The sequence below is a fragment of the Lissotriton vulgaris genome, chromosome 2_1 (genome assembly GCF_964263255.1).
Source record: "Lissotriton vulgaris chromosome 2_1, aLisVul1.2, whole genome shotgun sequence".
NCBI lineage: Eukaryota > Metazoa > Chordata > Amphibia > Caudata > Salamandridae > Lissotriton > Lissotriton vulgaris.
The window spans coordinates 94480641-94504015 of NC_141687.1; the positions used below are offsets into that span (position 1 = coordinate 94480641).

At 45.8% G+C, this 23375-nt stretch overlaps 1 protein-coding gene and 1 pseudogene across 2 annotated transcripts in view; both read left to right on the forward strand.

Annotated features, from left to right (window-relative positions):
• RAP1GAP2 (RAP1 GTPase activating protein 2) overlaps positions 1 to 23375 on the forward strand; it is a 1533685-nt gene that overhangs the window by 852081 nt on the left and 658229 nt on the right. The window lies entirely within an intron of this gene.
• Positions 805 to 23132, forward strand: LOC147729637 (la-related protein 1-like; annotated as a pseudogene).

Sequence of the window (23375 nt, forward strand, 5' to 3'; positions counted from 1 at the left end):
GCAGGCCTTAATAATGGGCATGCAAGTGACATATTGATTGGACAGTACGTGGTAAAAAACATTACTAAACAAGCTCAGTATCTGGGCTGTGAGGAGTGGGAGGGTGGGGGCTGCCTGCGCATGCGCGCCATTCCTAAGTTTCGTTTTGAGGAGTGAGCCCAGAGTCAAAGCGATTTTAGCGAAGTGCCACAGCTGAAGTCCGGGGTCCCAGGAGGGGGCCCGGGTGAAGACCAGCGGGGAGACTGTGGGGCTCCCATGCCTAAGGGGAGAATCCCGCTTCGTGCTGGCCTGGCAGAGGAGCAAAGCCCGGCGTGTTCCACATGGTGCGAGCCTGGTAAGGTAAGGGGGAGGGAGTGTGCCTGCGTGTGTGTGCCTGCCGTGTGTGTGCATGCGCGCGCATGTGTGTGTGTGTGTATGTGCCTGCCTGCGTGTGTGTGCATGTGTGTATGTGTGTGTTCGCGCACTTCAGGGAATCTGAGGCAGGAGATGTGCACGGCGCCGGCCTGGACGTGCGCGTCCACAGATACCAATCGCCGCGCGTGCCTGACCCCTGTCTCAGATTCCCAGGAGGCGGGCAACATTAGTTGTCGAGCTGGATGCAATGCTTCGCATTGCTTTCTCCAGCTCGACCTAAAAAACTAGAAAATAGAATTAATGTTAATAAATAAAATGACATTAAAATGACAAAAATATGCTCAATAGAAGGGTTATAAGTTTTAAAATAACACTAAAATGCTAAAGTGCCACCTGCAGGTATCAGGTAGTGCCAGACTGGGACAAAGTCACATGTTTAGGCCAACCACGATGGAGCGCAGGCCAGGTACAGGACCAAGTTCATCCTGCTGGAAGTTTGACCTCCTGAATTAGATGCCAGGACTGTGTGTGCTACCGTGCAAGCCGATTAGTGCAAATATCTTCATACCCATTATGAAGAGATAAAAGAGATAAAAAAAACAGCTACAGAGAGTAAAAAAACAGCTACTAGAAGTGACTATAAAGTCCAATTTAAAATACAATTGATCCACTCCTTTTGAAATAATTGCAAGTGAAATGGGACATGAGACATTGGATGGGCATTGTATTTAATGCCACTTATATGAAGTGATTTTAAAAAAGAGGGCTTTCGAAACACTTTTAATGTTTTCATTATCACATCACATGGGTGTTTTTCAGTATCACTTCGTACACATGTGATATAATGGACTCATGAATAAAGTTTTCTGAAACGAATCTTCAGAGTGGGACTTTTTTGTGTTATCTGGACTGAGTATTTTTTGGAACTAAGTCCTCCGTTAGGATACAAAGGGATCTGCATCGTCCTGGATCTCTCTGCTTTGCATCCAGTGAGGCCTTCGGCCGGGAGCTGCGCAGCTCTGAGGCGTTCTGCGTCACTCGGTGCCGGATCCGGTGAAGCCTTCGCTGAGGAGCTGTAGGGAACGGCTCTGCTTTACACAGCATTGGATTCATTGAGGCTTCAGGTCAGGACCTGAGTGGCATGGGTTTACTGGGCTTTACGCCAGTTGATGTTTGATCCGATGACACCTCTGGTGAGCGGCTGCACAGCTCTGCGGGACTCTGTGTCCGATCAATGAAACCTCCAGTTATGTAGGGAGAAGTGTTCTCTGATTCCAGCCAAGGGTCCATGACCTTCAAGGGTGACACTTGGCAGTCAGGACTCATCCCCACAGAGGCCAATATAGACCAAACCAGGTAAGGTCCAGTTGAGTCTGGTCAGCTGGGAAACAGGAAGCACCTCTGGAATTTGTTTATACCCCTGCTGTTCACACAGAAGGTCAGACAATTGACTGTTGGAGTCACTACTGGGTTCCTTGGTGCAAAGAAACTAGGTCCATTCTTCCTTCATGCTTCAGAAAGCTGGGTAGTCCTTATTCTGAGTCTTCACAGGTCCTGGAATGTTCTGATTTCAGGGTCTGGGAATGCCAATTTTATGCCCAGTGCAAGCCGGTGGGCGTAGACAGCCCTTTGTCTAACTCTGAAACTGGTTCTGTTCAGTTCTACCCTTTCTCTGGATTTGGCTCCAACCAGAATAGTGAAAAAAGAGAAATGCAGACTCAGGTGTGAGCTGCATCTGCCAGTAAAAAGGAAGGCTTCTTTTGAAGTTAGGAAGGGCTACCCTGTGTAGTGCAATCCGGGCACAGCTCCTCCTTAGCAATCCTGTCAGGAGAACCTTCCCTATCCAAACCAAGGCCCTTTGTCCACTGTCTGTGAGGAATGCATATCACACCACAGGAAAGTAATTAACAGTAAGGTGCCCCTGGACACTGGCAGAAAGGCACATTTAGCTTAGGTAGGAAAATTACAACTTTATTTTAGTAGCAATTTCAATATGGTAATTTAAAATCTGATTTGACTATTAGGATTTTACATTCCTGTTCGAACGAGTCCTTGAATCAATTTAACAGCTAGTCCCAAACTGAATTATGCAATATAAGGAGTTATAATATAACTCAGCGCTTTCTGTGGCAGAGGCAGCCTTCCTACAGCGAAAAACACCTTTGGAGACTTTTCACTGCCAGGACATGTGAAACCTAATACACAACCAACTTTTTAAATACCATGCACCCTGCCCCTTGCGCATTTAGATCCTATCCTAGGGGTGACTTATAAGTAATAACAAGGAAGGCTTAGTCCTGGAAAAGGTTTATTTTGCCAAGTTGAAATAGTGGTTCGGTATGAGGCAAGATTTTTAATGCTACTGTAGTCGTTGGCATTAGGAGCTCTGCAGTCAACTTGTGGCATTTAATTTACAGGCTCTAGATACCAACAATACCCGGTATAAATAAATGTATAATTTATAGTAAATAAATTAAATGTGCCAATGGTGGATGCCAAATTTACCATGTTTGGAGGAGAGAGCACAAACACTTTACTCCTGGTACGCTGGGGTACACAGTACAGAGTCCTAATGCCAACAAGACAGGTTCCTCTACAGAAGGCAAAAATCTGGGATGATCCTGAAGAAAGTGCAAATTTCCAACTGCGAGTATGTTTTTCTGGGTGTTCTTCATGCAGGAAACATGCTGTGGGTCACTTCCTGGACAGTCTCTCTTCCTGCAGGATCAGCCACTCTCCTTCCCTCTTTGAGTGGAAAGGCAAGTAGACTTTTAGGCTATTGCAGACCCGCAGGTTCTCCAGCAAGTTGAAGATGTCAGATCATTCCCTCTCACTTATGTGAAACTAGCAGTCAGGCAGACCCAAGTGCAGGTCTCACAGCAGTTTGTAGCGTACTCTGTGGAACACTCCCTTCCTTGGTCAAGAACATAGAGCTGGAACAAAGTGGGGTGGTTGTGGTTCCACTTTTATACTCATTTTCCAGGCAGTGGATGTGGAGTGTCGGCCTAAGGCGTGGGAACTTGTTTGATAGTGGAACTCTTTCAAATGTCATTATCTGGCTGTCTTGCAGGTCACAGCCTTTCTGCAAAGTGATGGATCTCACAGCAGGTAGGTAGGATGCTTGTTCCAAGTGACCAATACAAGTCTGCCCGGAAGGAAGTCCCTGAGTTTGGCTATCATCAGCCTTTCGGATGCAGCAATCAAGGAAAAACTAAAGTCCAGGACCTGCCTAGAAATTTTCTCACCTTTAGCAACAGAAACTGCTGACCTCGCCCACCAGTCCTACCTACTATTTACCAAATGGCAGTGCTCAGACAGAATTAATCAGCAGTCCTTGGCTGAGAAGGACCTTATTTAAATTCTACGGGCAGCTGTGCCTCCATTCTCCCTCATTTCAGTGTCTAGGGCTCCACTCTCCAGGCACAGAAAACAAGCCAATGCACTTGCACTCTCTGGGGAAGCTAACCTTATCCTCAATCTTATACAAAACTAAATCAGGGACCACCCAAAGTGAATACCATTGGTGCTAGTACTCAGAGTCTTAAGACAACACATGTACTAAACAATCACTGCACATACACACACTTAAGAAGTACCTGGGAAGTGAGTGCAAGGTCATGAACTCACATTAAACCGGAACTTTACACAAGTGGTCTCAGTAGTTGGAACTCCTTTCTGAAACATCAAAAAAGGTCTGATCAAGAAGAAGGATGACAAAAGCCTGCACATTGCCACCACCAGTATGTGTCTAATGCAGGACAAGAACTGTAAGCCCTGGTCAGCTCTGAGAGTCTGAGGGCATGTTTAGGTGCCTCTCCAACTCACAGAAGAGGTTCTGAAAGTCATATTACACAGGACATGCCTCAGCCTCTGCACACATGCTAGATTAGTAGGGTTGCAGTGCCAAACAAAAGGTTGGGATACCAGATTCACTTGCAGTTGAGCACTGAGAGCAGAGGTACACACACATGTATACCATGCAGAAGAAATTCCAATTCCAATAGAACTTCAGTTCTGTTCAATGCCATAGATATTGGCTTGTGTAGCTTGTTTGCTATGTAAGAGTTTCTTTCTCTTTGAGTGGCTCAGATATATTAGCTTATGTACTTTGACTTCTGTGTAATAGTTTCTTATTCTTTGATGGCATAGGTATTGGCTAATGTACATTGTTTGTTTCTAAGTGTTGTACATCTTAGGTATCGGCTCATACACTGTGCTTGTTGTCCAAGAGTTTCTTACTTTTGGATGGCATGGATTTTAGCTCAATTCATTGCTTGTTGTGTCAGTTTCTTACCTTTCAATGTCTTAGATATTCACCGAAGTCCCTTTCTTGTGTAGAAGTTTGTTACTCTTCAAGGCTGTATTTATTGTCACTTGTCCCAAGGCTGCTTTGTAAGAGTTTCTTTCTCTTTGATGCAATACATAATGTCTCAGATACCTTGCTTACTGTGTAGCAGTCTCCTACTCTTCCATGGCTTAGATATTTGATCATGTATCTTGATTGCTTTGTAAGAGTTTCTTATTCTTTGATGCCATAAATAATGGCTTGAATCCCTTGCTTGCATGTACACAACTTGTTACCCTTCAATTCCGTTGATATTGCTGCCTGTACCGGGCTTGCTATGTAGGAGTTCCAAATCACAGCTGCCATCTTCGTCCTCAATCTCCCACACTGAGCTCGCATCACACCTGACCTGAGGGAACTCTACTGGTTCCCGATACACAAGCGCGCACAGTTCAAGCATCTCACCCACTCATGCAAAGCACTGCACAACACAGACCAAGTCTCCCAGAATAGCTGCATACATGTCCCTCAACTCCAAGCACCCATGCTCAGCCGGACTCTCACTAGCACATGCACCACACATACACAAAAGGAGGTAAGGAGGTCGAGACTTCTCATACATCACTCCTAAAGCATGAAACAAACTCCCACACTACATTAGAGTCTCCTCCTCTCTTCCGGTATTCCAGTGGTGGCTCCGCGAAGGCGGAGGAGCGTCACTCCACTGCTGACGAGCGGTGTAAAAGAAAAAAGAAAATGATAATAACTGAAGTCAGTATCCCTTTATTTTCAGTATCGTCAGGTTAGGCGAGCGGGACAGGCCTTGGCTCCGCTGATGTCTGGGAGGAGGAGTGGTTGCTGCACTCTAAAGTGCACATGACTCTTTGGGCGGCCCGATACATCATACGCACTTCACATGTCCTCCACGCAGGCTGCCTTACAGTCTGGGTGGAGAACATGCCCAGGCTCCCATTCCCATCTGAGCACCGAACCATGGCACTCACACCAATCACAGCACTGCACTGCAGCATTGTGATTGGCTGAAGGGAGCCTGTGAGGAGACATGACGTGGGAGAGAGGCAGCAATCAGATAAGTGAATTTTTTTACCCTCGTGCCCGCCACCCCTGTACCATACCAGCCACCACCATTGAATTCCGCAAGAAGCTAATGTCCTGACTCTTTGAGTATATCTCACACACAACTGTGAAAGCTCAAGGATATCCTCACAGCTAATAGGGCGCATTCAAAATATACATAGCAAAACACTCTTTGGTGGCAAAAGATATTGGCACAGGTTTCCATTCCCATGCTAGGTGCCTCACTTCAAGCTCTGCTTGCCGGTCTTTGTTGTATTATTATAAAAGTTACTGTTAGTGCACTCTCTGTTTCTTTGATGAGGGGTGACATTGTCCGTGTTAGAGTATTTGACACCCCCGCTTCCCCTTAAAACCATCATAGGGCTTGAATCTTTTCCAGCCCCTTATTTGCTGCTAAATGGCTAGGCCAAGAGCAGAGAGTGGAACCCCCTGAATGTAAAGCAGGCTTTTACATCTGTGCCTTCTTTCTGTTCCATCTTCCATTGAATCCGTTGGACTAACAGAGCTGGGAATGGTTTGGCACTGGTAACAATGTGCCCTGCACATGTGGATTGAGGTGACAGCAATAGGCAGAGAACACCTTCTACCATGGCTTGCAGCACTCCCATTACATACCAAACGGAAACTGGAACACTGCAGTTGAAGGTCTGGGGCTGTATTACATACCGTGCCCCTCAGGCAGAACGGGCATATGTGCCCTTTTCCTGCATCCGGATCCCTGTCCGCCGTTCATTTTAAATCTTATCTCTTCCATTGTCAATCCAGTACTCAATAAAATTCTGAACAATTCCCTAGAATCTGATCTTTTTCCCCTGTTGTTGGAAACAGGCTTTCCTGCTTCCCTTATAAAAAAAAAACCCCAGGCTTGTACTACGATGCTAAGCAATTTTAGACCAATCTTACTCCTACCTGCTGCTTTTAAAATTGTGGAGACTTTGCTCAACAGGTAGTTAACTCCGGTCTTGCAATCTAATAATCTGCTACTTGGTTCCCAATCTGGCTTCCGACCGGGCTCTAGTACTGAATCCGCTTTGTTGGAAGTTACAGAATTTATCAATGGAGGTCTTGATCCGGGTTGCTCTGCTATGGCAGCCATGCTTGATTTAGCAGCCGTCGTTGAGTGTCTTTCATCCCCTCCTTATGGAAATGGTAAGATTGGCGGTATTCACGGTCAGGCCATGCTTGGCTAAAATCATTCCTTGAGGGCAGATCTCAGGTGATGTATCTTCCTCCGTTTACATCTGCTTTGAAACTGCTTGGTTATGGAGTACGGCAGGTCTCAGCCTTTGGCCCTACCCTATGTAAATCATACTTGGAACCATCGTCCAAGTTAAATGCATATTGGGGCATAAAAGAAATGTCTTATGCAGATGACACCCAACTTCTTTTGCGTTTTGAGGATCATAAAGATGAGGCCCTCTCAACCTTTAAGCAATGTTTATGTGGAGTGGGGGGGGGATAAATTCACATTTTCTTAAATTAAACTCAGATAAAAGCAAAATTCTCATTTGTGGGTCTTAGTGCTTGCCTGATTCACGAAGATGGTTGCCAGATGAACTCGGCCCTCCTCCTGGCATTTGCATTAATTGCTAGAAGCCTGGGAATAAAATGTGATGCTAATGTTTCCTTTCTAACCCAAATTAAGCAAAGTGATGTATTTTGCTATACTTAAAATGCTTTAAAAAATGTTGCATTTGGTTCCTGAATACAGGGGCGTAACACAGGCCCCTGCATCCCCCACGGTACGGGTTAGGGGGCCCAGCTGCAGGGGGCCCCCTCAGCACAGTACTCAGGTCTGAGCGCTCTGGATAAAATGCAAAGTGGGGGCCCCTCCGTGTACATTGCTGGGGGGCCCCTTAAACTTCCGCTACGCCACTGCCTGAATATGGGAAACAACACTTACAACGCAACTTTTACAACGCACTACCTTTAAAACGCAACATCCATTACAACGCAACATCCATTACAACGCATGCCATTAAAACGCAACCATTACAACGCATGTCACTACAATGCATACCACTACAACGCATATCATTACAACGCAGTCATTACAACGCATACCATTACAACGCATTCCTACACTATCCAACACTTGCCCTACTGTTGCTCCCCCTGGAGTTAGAATAGTAATTTTTACCCCTACACTATCCAACACTTACCCTACTGTTGCACCCTCTGGAGTTAGAATAGTAATTTTTACCCCTACACTATCCAATACTTACCATACATGCAATGTAATGGTATGCGTTGTAAACGTAGTATGCGTTGTAGTGGAATGCGTTGTAAAGGTAGTTTTAAAGAATTCGTTGTAATGGCATGTGTTGTAACGGAATGCGTTGTAATGGATGTTGCGGTGTAAAAAATGCGCTGTAAAGGTATGCTTTGTAAAAGTATGCGTTGTAACGACATACATCCCCTGAATATACGCAAACAACTGTTGTTGACAAGGTTGTAACTTCTAGACTGGACTCTGGGAGGAGTCTTGATCTGGGCCTTCCGGCCTATTGGATTCAGAGGTTGCAGATTGTGCAGAATTCTGCAGCAAGACTGAGCCTGAATATTCCTCGCCGGCAATCAATTTCTCCTCCTGTGAAGCGCCTACAGCGGCGGCCGGTGATGAAACATATCAATTCAAAGCTCTAACATTGGCTGTTAGATCTTTAGCCTTGCAAGGAGCCCCCTACTTAAGAAAAAGACTTAAACCTTATCGCCAGTGTAGCTCTTTAAGATCCAACATTCTCAGGCTGCTACAAGTCCCAAAAGTCCTCAAAGCCAGAAAAGGCGGCAGATCCTTCTCCTTTCTTGCGGCTGAACTCTGGACCTCACTCGCTGTTAGTTTATGCTTGGCCCTTTGAGTCCTTCTTCAAAAAGGCGCTGAAGGCGTTCCTCTTTAATGAGGTCTAGTGCTAAGTGCCCTCCATTTGCCCACAGTAGGGTTCAGCTTATCTGCTAGCGCCGGGACGCTTCTTTTGAGGCAGCTGTGCGCTCTACAAATGTAATTGATTGATCCCCGGGGTACTGTAGTATTGCATGGTCATATAATGATGGGCAGAGAGGGATGTAGCCCCTCGCAAGTGGGGGATACACTTTTCTGCCGCGCCCACGCTGTGTCATGGATGCAGTGGCAACGAGGCTGTCAGAAGGCGTGCAAGCTTTGTGCGACAAAGAGGTGGTGCACAGGCAGTCCTCTCCCCAAGAATGTCCTCTGAAAAGGAAAGAGGAGGGTCCATTGCCCCCCACAGGCAATCATTGCAGTAGGATCCAGTCACTCACTGCACCCGCCTCTTGGGATCTCTGTACCTCCTACCCCCCTTTGCAGTGCTGGCTGGATGCTACCTGCGCTGTGAACGACAGTGCAGTTGCTTTAAACTAGGACTATAAGTACAAAGTGCATGGTTGTGCACAACTTTCAGGTTTTCAAAACACAAACAAATAAATAACATTGACAATATCTCAAATGCAAGGCCTATTGCATTGAAAATGCTTGTTTCCTTTCCTCCCAAGTGGCAAGTCCATGATATTCAGGTTAGTGTATCAATGTTTAAACTTCTATCCTGGATTTGTGTGAGAATGATCTTAAGGTTGTTGGACCTCATGCTCATTAGCGTACGTGAGCTCTGCAGTGGGACCTGAAGTTCGTGGGCGCTGCATCAGGAGAATCTCAGACATGGTCCAGATCTCGGAGGGAACTTCGAAAGATCTGCAATGGTGGCTAATTGAGATTGGCTCAGTAGCAGACCCTTCTCCCTTGATAAAACAGAGCTGACTGTAGTGCCAGAAGTGTCACTCTTGGGCCGGGGTGGCCATCTGAGAGGTGGAGCTCAGTGGACTCCGATTAAGAGCCTAGATTCTGACAGAGACCAGTCAGCTGGAGCTTTGGGCAACTCACCTGGAATTAATAGCCCTTCTTCCTTTAATCAGGGGAGGGGGGGGGGGGCTGGTACAGATGTTCACGTACAACACCATCACTATGTGTTATTACAACAAACAGGGCGAGTGGGGTTGTGGACTCCATCCATACGCTCTGCAGCTCTAGACATGGATGGAAGACCAGGGTATATCCCTAGTGGATCAACACATGGTGGGCTCTCTGAACCCCAGAGCAGACAAACTTAGCCATCAGTGCCTAGCGAGTCACACGGTCTCCATCCTGAGGTGGCGCAAGGTCTCTTGGGAGAGCGAGGAGATCCTTGGTTAGATATGTCTGCCTCTGCCACGGACATGCAATGTCAGCAGTTTTGACAGCCGACGTCTCCAGGGCAGCTCTCACTCAGAGACACTTAGTCTAGAGTGGAGCCGCGACCTCTTGTACAGTACACTTTGCCACCAATACCCCTCCTGCCCAGGGATCAAGTTCAAGAACGACTGGGCCCAATGTTATTGTGGCTCTGGCGTGAGAGTCTGGTACCACGAGCTGTTGAACATGGTCCCCTCTGATCAGGCTGCCTCTTTGGGAAGATCTTTAGTTGCTGCAGCCAAACATGCTGCACCTTCATGAGTGCCGATTGAGCAGCAACCCCTTTTGACTTCCTGCCAAAAGTCTGCAATGTTACCTTGGCAGTCAGGGTTCTCTCTACAAAGACTGTATATGCCTCACCTGCTATTGGAGCAAGTTTGTGGCATGGTGTACAGAGAAACCTGTTGGCCCTCTATCTGCACCCCTTTTGCCAGCTTTTCATGTTTATCCTTACCATAGCTCAGAAGGGCTCTGCTTTGGACACATTGAAAGGTTATCTTTCTGCAGCTGCCAGATCAGCCATCTCTTCAAATCCCCTATCGTACATAGATTTGTAAGAGATCTTCAACGAGGCCATAATAAAAGGCGCTGCTGGGAGTATGTGCTGGTCCTCAACCTAGTCCTTTCCTTTCAGATGTGCGCTCCATTGGGGCTGCTCCAAAACAGTCCACTCAGGCTTTTGACCATCAAAATGTCTTCTTAGTGGTGATAACATCTGCCTAGGGAGTCAGTGGGTTGCAGCCTCCCTGTGCCCCAGATTGCAGTGAGCAGAGTCCAGGAAGTGGTAAGGAGGCAGACTAGTGCTGTCTCTTCCCCAAAACAAAAGTTTAAAAAAAAACGTTTTTCTCTTTCTGCGATTTCTGTCTTTGCCTGTGGTTGTTAGTTTAACAATTGTCGTTTTAACCAGCCAGTGATTGGATATTTTATCACCTGTTTTGTGTTTTAAACTTGTGTTTTTCCTTCCAATGATTGCTTCCATTTAACGTGTTGAATTGTGGGATTTGAAGTCCAAACTCTGTAGTTTTTCCCTCTCATTGCTGATGACTTTCAGTTTTCCCTCCAAATTTCTCCTTTGCTCTCTGCTGAGAACTGTGTGTTGGAACAGTGCACACTCAGCCATCATTTTGTGTTCACGGGCCAGTGAGACCAGTTCCCCTGCCTCTCCCCCCCCCCCCCACCCCCCAGCAGCAGGGATGTTCTGCATCAGAGGGTGCTTCTGTGATCTGTTTGGGCTGTGTTTACTAGGGACTGTGCCCTTAGTTTTTTGGCCAGTAGAGGGAGTGGAGTTCTGTTCAAACAGTATTGTTGGATTTCAAGTTGGTGAGGCCTTTACCTGCAGCGGTCCGGGGGTGTGGATTGGGCCTGTCTGTCTCCTAGGAGATTCTGAGCAGGAGGGGCAGCTTCCAGCTCCCTGGCCAGCAGGCCTTGTCTGAGGTCGCTGGGACCATGTGTGGTTCGATAATGTTTGGTGCATGTGTACACTGATTGGTGGTTGTGTCAGATGTTTCTATTGGATTAGGGTTGGTGTCCTCATTGGTTGGGTATTTGGGCGTTCTGATTGGTTTCTGGGTCTGTGATTCAGTCAATGTAGGGTTGGGGCTGGGGTTGGGATTTCTGTTTGAAGAAGGGACTAGCGTTTCCTGTTATTGGGTGTTGGGACTTGGGTGGGACTGGGGCTAGGGTTAGATTTTTTTTGTTGGAGGTAGCGATTGGGGTTCTGGTGTGATTGGTTGCTGGACTGGTTGTGGGAGTGGGGTTAGGCTTTCTATTGGAGATGGGGAGGGGGGCTTCCTGTGCCATTGGTTGCTTGGACTTGGGTTGGGACTACTGGTGGGGCTAGGTGCTCTGTTGAATGTAGAGATTAGGGTTTTTGGCCTGATTGGGTCCTTGGACTGGGGTTAAGATTGGCTGTGTGGTCCTGGTCTCCTATTGGTTCTAGATTGTTGGGGCTGGTGTGATTAGATAGTGTTGGGGCTGGGGTTCCCATTGGCTGACTGGGCCGCCTGATTTCTGGGGCTGTAGAGGGTCAGGGCAGTTGCCTGTTTGAGCCTGTTAAGGGCAAAGAGGACAAGGGCAGTTGCCTGTTTGAGCCTGTTAGAGACTGTTCAGGACCAGGACCAGAAATGCTGCCCAATATACGTACCTCCCATTATGCATCTATATACTTTCAATGTCCTTGTGGATATATATTTGTCACTTTCTTCTGGTTTAGCATTTCCAGTGCACTTCCCTGTTTCTCAGCCTATACTTCGATCAGTATATTCTCAACATCCACTCTCTCATTTGACCCCAGGCCCCATGCCACTACTATGAGCCCCAGAGTGGCCCTTTCTGGACTCTCTCCTACTCTACCCCTCCTTGCATCATCTTACACCTCTTACTATACCGATCCCCCGTAGCAGGCCTTTCTAAACTCTTCTCTCTTTCCTACCCCTCCCCAACCCTTCTCAATCCAAATAACTGACTAACATATCCACCACTAAAATTACTTTCATGCTTCACCATACTAATTCAACACTAATCCTGATGGGTTCCAGAGTAGCGTGCTACTTGCGCTTCAAATCCCCATCAGGGGAAGCGGGCGCTATATAAATACAAACCTCTTTCCCTTCACTATCCCGCCACCTACCCTTCGCTACCCAAATAACTGAAAAACATAATCCACTACTCAAATTACTTCAAATTTTACTATACTAATTTTCAATACTAATCCTTTATGAGTTCAGGAGTGGCGTGCTACTCGCCAGAAAAGCTCTTGAACATCCATCAGGGGTAACAACTGCTATATGAATGCAAACCTTTCTTCCCCTTTTATCCCTCTGCTAACCTTGTCACTCCAAATAACTGACTAATATCCACCACTGAAATTACGTTCATATTTCACCATATTAATTCCCCACTAATCCTTTATGGACTTCCTGAATAGCATGTTTCAACACCCCATCACTGGTAACAAGCGCTATATAAATACAAACTTTTTTTTCTCCTCTATTCTTCTGCTATCATTCCAAATCCAAATAACTGACTAACCTATCCACCACTTAACCCCTTCGCTGCGGCGGCTATTCGCTGCAGCGCTAAGGGGGGGTGGGGTCTCGCGGCGGTTCCATGCTTCTGACCGAACCGCTCCGTCACGGCTCGCGGGGGCGAGCTGTGCTTGTGACGGAACGGTTCCGTCACGAACCCGTCCGCCCAATAATCAGTCAGCGCAGGCGCGGAATTCGCGCCGCGCAGGCGCGGCGAGCGGGCCGTGACGGAACCATTCCGTCACAAGCACAGCTCACCCCTGGCTTGTGACAGAGCGGTTCCGTCACAAGCATGCAACGGTTTAAAATGTACTTGCATGTTTCACTATACTAATTCAACACTAATCCTCAATGGGCCCCGGAGTAGCGTACTGCCTGCCGAAAGAGCGCTTCGACGCCTCGTCAGGAGTAGTAAGCGCTATATAAATGCAATTACAATTACAATTACAATACAATACCCGCATTTCTCAGCATTTTCCCCTTGTGGTTATTCCCGTGAACTTCTCCATGTTCTACATGAAAGCATACTTGTTGCTTTGTATTTATGGCATGCAGAGGTCAAATCCCAGCACTGGCTCAACATCCTGTGCTTCTGGGCAAATCAGTTCATATCCCCGTGCCATAAAATCAAAAAGTATACTGTCATGTAAAATGTCTGCTTCTCATGCAAAGGGCTTTAATGTCCTCTGGCCAACTTTGCGCTACATGAAGCTTCAATAAACTACCAACTTCGCCCTGTAATATGAGCTGAACTTGGTGGAAGGGCACTGGGGCAATTTACCTGGAAGAAGAAAATGCTGATTTTGTTAAATGCCTGCCATGCAGCCACGCTCCTAAAGACCACCCCAATCAATTTGGGTTGGATTGACTTGGGGTGGATTGGGTTCTGTTCTGTTCTCGCCCCTTTCATTCCCTCCTTCCCTTCCCTTCTCCCATTTAAAGCACTATCTAAGCCAGTCATTCAAAATTGGCTTTATTTCGATATACAACATATCTTTAAAAGCAATACATAGACATTATAAAAAGATAAAAGGGCCAATTCATAAAAATGCAATCTTACAATATAGAAAACAAATGGCACCAATAAATGATATAAAATAGTCAGACTTAGTGACTGAAAATTAAACAATATACATAAGCCTTTTTGATCTGATTAACCATGCTCAGCTTAAAAACTTCGCCAAACCACAGACAAATAGGGGCCGTGTATCAGATTTCAAAATTCGCAAGGCCTCACTATAGTGTCTGGTACCCAGCTCTTTACAAAAAGGTTTAAGCCACCTATGGCGAGGAGCTTTATAGGCAGGGCATTCAAATAAAAAATGGGGGACCGACTCAATCCCAAAAGTAGAAAAAGAACAAAGTTTGGTGGTCTGTGCCGGGATCTTCCAGCGGGCAGTCAGTTCACCCAAGGGAAGTACTCCTATTCTGAATTTAAAATATAGAGCTCTATCTCGAGGTTTTGATATAACATCGAGATAGGATTCACGTAGGGTTACCTCCTTTACTATTAAAAATTATCTGGTTGATCTACACAGATTAGGATCAGTATTTCTCTTATTCATAACCCACTCCCAATATGCTTTTTTTATTACAGCCTTGGGGGGTGCAGACATGGACTACCAAGAATCTCCAAAACCCAACTCTCCAAGCAGATGCTTGACATCCCTCAACCGTCCTATTTTAGACCAACCAGACATCGATAGGACCTCCTTTAGCCCTTCCGCATAACTAACAAGTTCAGGGACTCTCCACAAGCGGTCCCAAAGAAGGAGGGGTCGTAATCTGGCCTGGTCTTTAATAGGGCGGCAACCCATGTCTAAGAGTAGGGGTAAGGTGGGGGTGTTATACGGGAGACCCATTAAGTCCTTCAGGAACTTGTTCTCTGCGCAGGATAGCTGGTCCACATTCTGGGCTCCCCAGAGTTCTGCTCCATAGAGCGCCACACTGACTCCTCTCGCCTTATAGATGTCTAATACCGGGGCGATAGGTTTGGAAGTCGATAATCGCTGTTCTTTGAGCAGGGCCCCCACCACCCTTTTATGACTCAGTAACATCTTTTGGAGATGACAATTCCATCTCATGGTGTCAGAGAGGCGGATCCCCAAATAATCAAACTCCTTGACCCTTTCCAAGGACACCGTATTTAATACAGGTGGCCGACCATGCTTTTTCGGGGGATTCAAGACCAAATATTTGGTCTTTTCAGTGTTAATTTTTAGTCCCCAAAACTCACACAAGGATTGGAAGCTATCAAGGAGGCTCTGTAATCCTACCGGGGATTTGGAAATCAGAATATCTAAGCTGCTCTGTCTACCACTAACCTGTAAACCTCCACCCCCCCCCCCCCCCCCCCCCCCTTCTCTCCCGCAGGTTTGAGTTCCCGGCTGTCCTGGGACAGTGCATTATATGTAATAGGGCGCACTGTCCGTGTCTAAGCCCGACACACCTCATTGAAGGTGCGCCGTGGCACACACAGGGACAGGGCGCTCCTAGTAAAATATAGTTCCTGGAATACGTGCACAGAGTCCCCGTAACTGCCTACACAAACTGGGACATCCACGAAGGTAGCCCCTCTTTGGCTCGCTCAGGAGTGGGCCTCGCGTGGTGAATCTGTGTGCACGATGCAACAGATTGTATTCCAGCTACCTCTTCAAGCCGCCGACACTAAGAGGCACACGTTAACACTTCTCCAACTGCCCCAGTTTTGATCAAATCTGCCTGCAAGTGTTACATTTTTTCTTTACACATTTGCAATTTGCAGTCAGAATCCTCTTTCTCCATACAGGCAGAAATTTGCTTCGGTTTTATGACACCCGCGCCAGAGGGACCTATTTTCTTCTGAAAGCTAGTAAATAAAATATCCATTCGCCTGAACAAGCGATCATTCCCAAGCCGCAAATCACATTTTCCTTTTTTGAATACTTTACTTGGGCCGCAGAGTTTCTGTTGTGTAATACACATGACTAAATCGGGTAACATTAACGCATTTTATTTATAGCACTACAAAACGGCTATAGTGCTATGGAAGCGCTATTTAAAAGCACTTTGTTAGTGTAAGTAGTTCTGTTGCAATAATAATAAACTAAACAACTTATATTGTTGTTTATTCATTTGTGCAACAGATCTGTGAGACAGACACACGGCATGAGGCTGGGGGCTGGCGGCAGAGGGATCACGCGCGCCCGCTCTCTGACTCACCAGTGTGCTGAATCTGACGGCTGGTGAGCTGGCACCCTGATGGGACAGGGCACGCGGCTGCAAACGGAGCCTGTCACTGGCGCGCGCCGGGCAGAGGCGCCTCATTAGCGCGTGACGCACCGCGGGCGCCTCCTCGCGCCGCGCGCTCATTAACAGACGCGCCGAATAATCCTGAAGAGCTGCCATGCTGTTAGGTGGCACCTCGGAGCCGACCCAAAGTGCTGCTGAATCAAAGTGCTCTCGAGTTAACGAGGGTAATGACCGCTCCATGGCACGTTCACAACATGGACTACTTGCTAGTAACCTTGATTACACTAAGGCCTACTCCCGCGTTGAAACGTACACTATATTTACTAGAATGGTGGCGCAGGGCACAGCAGAAAGTCACTAGGGCCCAGATGTAGGTAAATCTGATTTACCTACTCTAGAATCCCGAATTTTACCGATTCGGTATTCTAGATTCGGTAAATCAGATGTAGGTAAAAATTCTGCAATTTTTACCGAATCTGTATGATTCGGTAACTTACGGAATCAGTATTTACCGATTTGGTAATTGCAATTGATTCCTATGGGCCTACCGGCCCATAGGAATCAATGTCAATTACCGAATCGGTAAATACCGATTCGGTAAAATAACCGATTTTGCAAGGGTGACAGGGTGTCACTTTGCCACCCTGTTGCACCCCTGATTTTGGCTTGTGTGCCATGTGACACACAGACATGCCCTTAGAGCATGTCTGTGTGCCACATGGCACAGGTGTACATGCACAGATGTGCACGTACACTGGAATTCGTTATTTACCATGCAATAGAATTACATGGTAAATAACGAATCTGTAATGGCCTGTGGCACTGTTTTCAGTGCCACCTACATCTGGATTTACCGATTCAGTATATTTACCGATTCGGTATTTTACAGAATAGGTAAATTTACCGAATCAGTAAATTTACAGATTCTGTATATTTGAAGGCCCCTACATCTCCATTTGCAAATACCGGTCAATAACGGCCGAAATCGTCCGTTACCGACCGGTATTTGCCGACCTACGTCTGGCCCCTACTGTGCTGCCCTACGTCACTGGGAATGGGCGGGAATGCACCGTATCTATCCCATGTGGGGCATTCGTGTCCTATCTACCTGCGCTAGCGCCGTTTCGACAAACATGCGGCAAGGGTCCCTGTGTTAGAGGCAGAATTGTGTGTGTGCAGGAAGGGGCATCTTTCTGCATAAAAACAATCCGGAGTGGTGTTTTCCTCTTTCTTTGTGTGCTGCATATATCTCCTCATTACGCCTCTCCTGGGGAGGCGTAAGATAATGCATTCTCAGCGTTAACAGCGCTTGTAACTGTGGCAGTCCGTCAAAAACCATGGACAGGAGTTGCATGAGAACACCCACCGCAATGCCCATGGAACGCATCTGTTGCACAGAGTGAGGCAACGCAGCGATTTGCGCTACGTTTGATTACTCCATATTTATGAAGACATTGAAAGCCATACAAAGTGGCTTTGAGGGGCTTCATAAATTTGACTTGGGGTTTTGTGTCGTGCATGTACCATGTTGCGTGTGTGGTGCTAGCATGACACAAGGCCCTCATAAACATGTTCCTAAGAGTGTTCATCGTTATTTGAAAAACAGGCAGCACTGTTTCTCTTTAAAATACGTTACATGTGTATCCTGTCCCCTGATCTGGGCATATTTTTGACTGGGTTCTCATCATAAGAATTTCTTAGGTCTAGAGTTTGCAAAGACGTTTTGATTTGACTAAAACTATACATATTATAAACAAATGTTTAGGGATGTCAGCCAGCCCTCTTCATCAATTGTTCTATTGTGTCACCCACATTTTTCTTCCATCGATTACAGCAGACAGCATTAAGTAATGCCAGGGCTTAATTTGAGCTGGTGGGGGCCAACAGCATTTCTTGTTAGCCATCGGATAGTTCACGAGAGGAAGAGAGGGAAAATCATTCAAATCTGCAAGACAGAGGAAGAGAAAGACAGAAAACCCATCACAAAGGCACAAAACAAGAGTGTGCAAGAGAGAGATAAAGGGCCGGGAGTGTCTGGCAGTGGATTAAATAGGCCTGTGGTGGATTTAGGACTACGCAGCCTTAGAGTTCGGTTCGCCGACAAGTAATTGCACCGGTCATGGGCATCTGAGCAGAGCCCTAGGCACTGGCATTCTTTCTTTTATAAGTTAAGCACCGGATAATGTATAGCGCACTTTAGCCATTTCAACAATTTCACTGTGAGTGACGGCATCCTGCTGTTTCACAAGGAGCACATCTGCATACAAAATAGTTAAATTCAGTGTCAGGCACTGCTACGGCAATGTGTGCATTTGGAGAACATTTGTATTTTATTTTTATATTGTCTAAATCCTGGCAGATCATCTAAGAACAACATTTTACAAAATCCAGGACAAAAGAAGCATTGGCAAAGCCAATAAGTCTGTTGTTGGCTCCAAGGTTATTATCCTTCCCATTTTTTTTTACATTCTTGGAAAATGTTATTACCAAAACCCTGCTGTCCATACATGCACATGCAAGATCACACACAGGCTGCAGTTTTTAAAAAATGTTTCTGTAATAAAGGTTAACAAAGCATTCAAAGGTGTCTACCCTTACCAGTAGGTCAGACCTTTACAAGCTGGTGAAATAGCTACATTTCATCTTTATTGAAAGCACATGTCACAAAAAAAAAAAATCTTACTTGCGTCGAAATGCGGAGGTGATATGCTTGCAATACAAACTTTATATTGAAAGAAAATTAGCCATTGCATATAACTTTAAAAGTACAATATGGGTGCTTTGTAGGCGGTACATGGACATAGAACAGTTATTGGAACCAGTGATAGCTTAAATGCACATCACAAGAAAATATGACTATTTTAGGTGCAAAGAAAATGTCCTATAATAGTTTTGAATTACTGTAACATGAAGGAATACTTTTCTGGCTGCGAAGAACACGTGATGAGGAAAAAGGTTGTCATTTTCAGTGCGTGACAGCCAATGGTCGACGAAAGCCAGTTCTTGTCCTGTGCTGTACGCAGCAGTAAGCAGAAGCGAAAGGTGAACGATAGTTGAGCAAGGCAATAGTTGTAGAGGGCTGGCCAATGCTCTTCCATATACCTACATATGGATACATTTTTTATATATGAATTTTTGATTACAGGAGGCTGGCAAAACTGTTAAAGCTGACTCTAGACAGCTACAACATTTCTTTTTTGTATAGAAACCATGTTTGACAAAGTGTGATGATTAAATGTACTTATGGTTTACTTAATATCCAGGTAAAGACAATATTGCAAATGATGTATGACCCGGTATATATTTTTTTGGAAAGTATACAATTCATTTTAAATGGTTTATCTTGAGTACGTGGCTAATACTATGTAGAGTCGTGATATGCACTTTCTTATTATTCAGCAGCTGTGTTTGATCTTTTCCCTCATTGCTCGCAGAAGTACTTACAGTCCTTCTCATTGTAAGTCCAATGCTGTGAAATGTCAGCCTGTATCAGGCGTCTGAGATGCCCTTCTCACTGGGATACCCGCGTGCTGTTAAGGCCTTTATCTGTTAGATGTTAGTGTCAAATATGTCCAGGTACAGCAGTGATAGACCAGAAGATGATTACTTTTATAAGGAGAACTATCATTCCCAGTGTCACGCTGGACCGGCACATTAATGTATGCAGAGTGAGCAGGGGCAGGAGCTTCCGATGCCGACGAGGTGCCCCGCCGGGAATTTGTCGAATCTCCCCCGCCACGGGTCAACCCCTGGACCGAGCAGCAGGGCGGTGGGGGCACCGTGAACGAACAGCCGCCAGAGCCCCTGGTGGTCAGACCTTGAAACCCTCTGCACCCAAAGAAAGGAACAAAGGTTGGAGATTTTGGGGATGCCACGAACTGGCCCACTCCTGGAGAAAATGCTCACAAAAGTACTCCGCCCTCTGCTAAACTTCAGGGGCCTCATTTATGAGAAATGACGCACCGCTGCGTGAAAGCAGCGATGCGTCACTTCTCAGTGCGCACTCCTTGCGACATTCCTGATGCGCCATATTTAGTGTATGACGCATCATGTCGCAAGGAGTTACAGATACGTCAGTTTTTCTGACGTATCTGTAAGCGCAAAAGTGACGCTTTGCTGGAGTGGTACGCCCCTCTTGCATACATCATACCTGGCGCAGGTATAAGGTGGCGCAGGGGTTTACAAAGTGACGCATCTACCTAGATGCGTCACTTTGTAAATATGTCGCAACAAGGCGCATTTTTTACGCCACTGGTGCGTCACAAAAAGTGACGCACCAGCGGCGTAAAAATGACGCACAGCCTCATAAATGAGGCTCAGGTGTCCAAGAAACCATTAATGAGGAAACAGACGAAGGCGGAGAAAGGAGAGAAAGATGTGACGAATCTGGAGAGGAGAAAGATGGCGATGATGAAAATCAGAAATCTGGTCAGAAAAAAAGGTAACAAATATAAGTGGGTGCCCCTGCAGATTGATGTAAAATCTGAGGCCTCTCGGCAGAAAACTGCTGCACGGAACAATCGCTAGAATGAGCAGAACAGACATCCTGTTATCCGCAATGAAACCAAAGGAGAAGAATCTCATCGAGAAATGCGGGAGAAGAGGAATGAATGGCATGGATGGTTCCCAGACAACTAGCAAGGTCGAGACTGGATTGACCATGACGACACCTCAAGTGTAGAGAGTGAAGGAGCATTGCGTGGTGGTTTCAGGGGTCGGAGTCGTGGCAGAGGTCGTGGCTGTGGAGGCCCATGCTCACACTACCAGTATGCATATCGAAAATTTGACAGTTCGGATGGATCACGCAGTGGAAAGTATGCAAGTAATATCACATATTATTACGACAATGTGAGCACCTCTGAACTATACAGCGTGGATCAAGAGCTTCTAAAAGACTACATTAAACAACAGATGCATTTACATGGGAACATCACATCAAATCACCTACCCAGCCGGACCTTGGGCAGATTTTCCCCTCTTCTCTACGTCCTATCTTCCTCCTACCTCTTTACCCTATCCCCTTACCCTTCCCTGCGCCATTCCCCTTGTCCCCTATGTTCTTTAACTGCTTTTCTTGATACTTATGTAACTTTTAACTGATGTAAATTGCAACATTATTGGTCCTCATGTAAAACGCTGTTTCCTTCGGGTCTAGCCAGCGCTATATAATAACTCAATTAAATATGTTCTCATTTAGTACTTTTTCTCTCTTTGTCTACTTCCCCAGCTCCGATCCCCTCTCCCCTGAATCTCTCACCTTGCCTGCTACTCTGCCTAGCCCCCTGTCCTTTGTGCCCTTTGACTAAGCACTCCTTCTCCCCTTGTTGGGGTAAGATCCTATATTTATACTCTGGAGTCTCAGCGAACCAGCTGACAGAGTCCACTGCATCAAGGGAGCCACTCACAGCTGAGGTATGGTAAGGCACCCCTTGCCAAAGCACTCCCTCTCCCCTTTTGGGAGAAGGATCCAGTATGTAGGCCTTGGAGTCTCAGAGACCCCTCTGAGAGAGTCCACTGCGTAAAGGGAGCCTCCCGCAAGAGAGATAGAGAAGTGATACCCCTTCCCCTGGGATCACAGCTTACTGGACTTTGGACGTTGCTTTGACTCGTCTACCGGTTTGTGTCCCCATCGCCCTTCCGCTCCTCTTTCCATGCTGTCTCCGTCACCCTCCTCTTCTCTTTTCCCCCTCATTACCCCTCCCCTGAATCTTTCCCCTTGCTTGCTTTTCCCCTTACATATTTGTGCTCAATGTTTATCTCGACCTTACAAGTAACTATGTTGCCATGCTCTATTAACTGTGTAACCTTTGTAACGATGTAACCTGTAACTATGATCTGATACTCATGTAAAGTGCTCTGATACCTCCAGGTCTAGCCAGCGCTATATAAAACCTTTAAAATAAATAAAATAAATAAATAAAATTATGCAATGGTGCAGCCAAGCGATTTTCACATAATTGTAGATTTACCACAGTTGTCACATAATCCATCATCTGCAGCATAATCTGCAGATTTTAACAAAAACGAATTGTTTCTAGCTCAAAGTTCAAAAGTTAGTAAAAACGCTGTGACGTGCTGCCGTGCAGAGGGAAGTCCTTCACAAAGGAAGACTGGGCACCTTTCTGTAGCTTATTGCTATATTTGGGTGTTAAACCGGTGCAATGAGGTGCAACTAATGCCCAGACACTTTAAAAATGACAAAACACTAAAGTAATACTATCACAAAATGTGATGCATAACGCTGCATAATTTGTTTTTCCTTGCCGCATAATTTACTAAACCCTCCTGTATAATTTGACCCTCTCCTACCACATATTTCAGTGGGCTTGCGTATTACTTTAATTTTCAATAAATAAGGAGTTTTAATTTTTAAGTTGCATTTATGTGGTACCAGTGCTTAATTTGTAAAATAAATAAATAAATATGTGTGTCCCAGGGCTCAGTAGAGTATATACTTCAGGAGGCAACAGCAGTTTACATCATCCACTGTCACTGCTAGTGATGGCAAATGCAAGTATCTACACTACCCGCCACTCATCAAACTGACAAATGTGACAATTTGGAACAATTCTGGGTCACCCACAGCTGTAAGAATAGCCTGGGCATTCTGGTATTAATATTTTTGAAATTTACAAATATACATTGCCTCATCAAATACGCTGCTAATATTCTCTGTTTAAAAACAGATGGAAAGTGTCACTTTATGAAGGATGCCATAAATGTAATTGTTACAAAAATCAAAAGGTTTTGGCTTACACCACACCTAACTAGCTCTGACAAAGATGAAAGACTGGCAGCCAATAAGAGACCCATTGGCTTTGCCAATGGTTGTTTCAAAGTATCCTTGCAGCACCCACAACAGCCGAGCACAAGGGCACAAGTGACTAATGGACTGTGACGAGAAAGAGTTGGACTCAGAGTAATGAACATTGACAATATAGCATTAGGGACTTCCTACCACGTCTTTCTTCTGAAGGTTGGCCGAGTCCTTGACCAGCAGTCTCCAGAGATTGTCGTGTCCTAGATAAAGAGAATTGAGAGCAAAGAAGGCTCGGGTCCTAAAACCTCCTGGACTGGACCACTGTAAATACAAGAGAAAAGAGTGTGTCCAGAAGGACTAGTTTGCACACTTTAAAGGGAA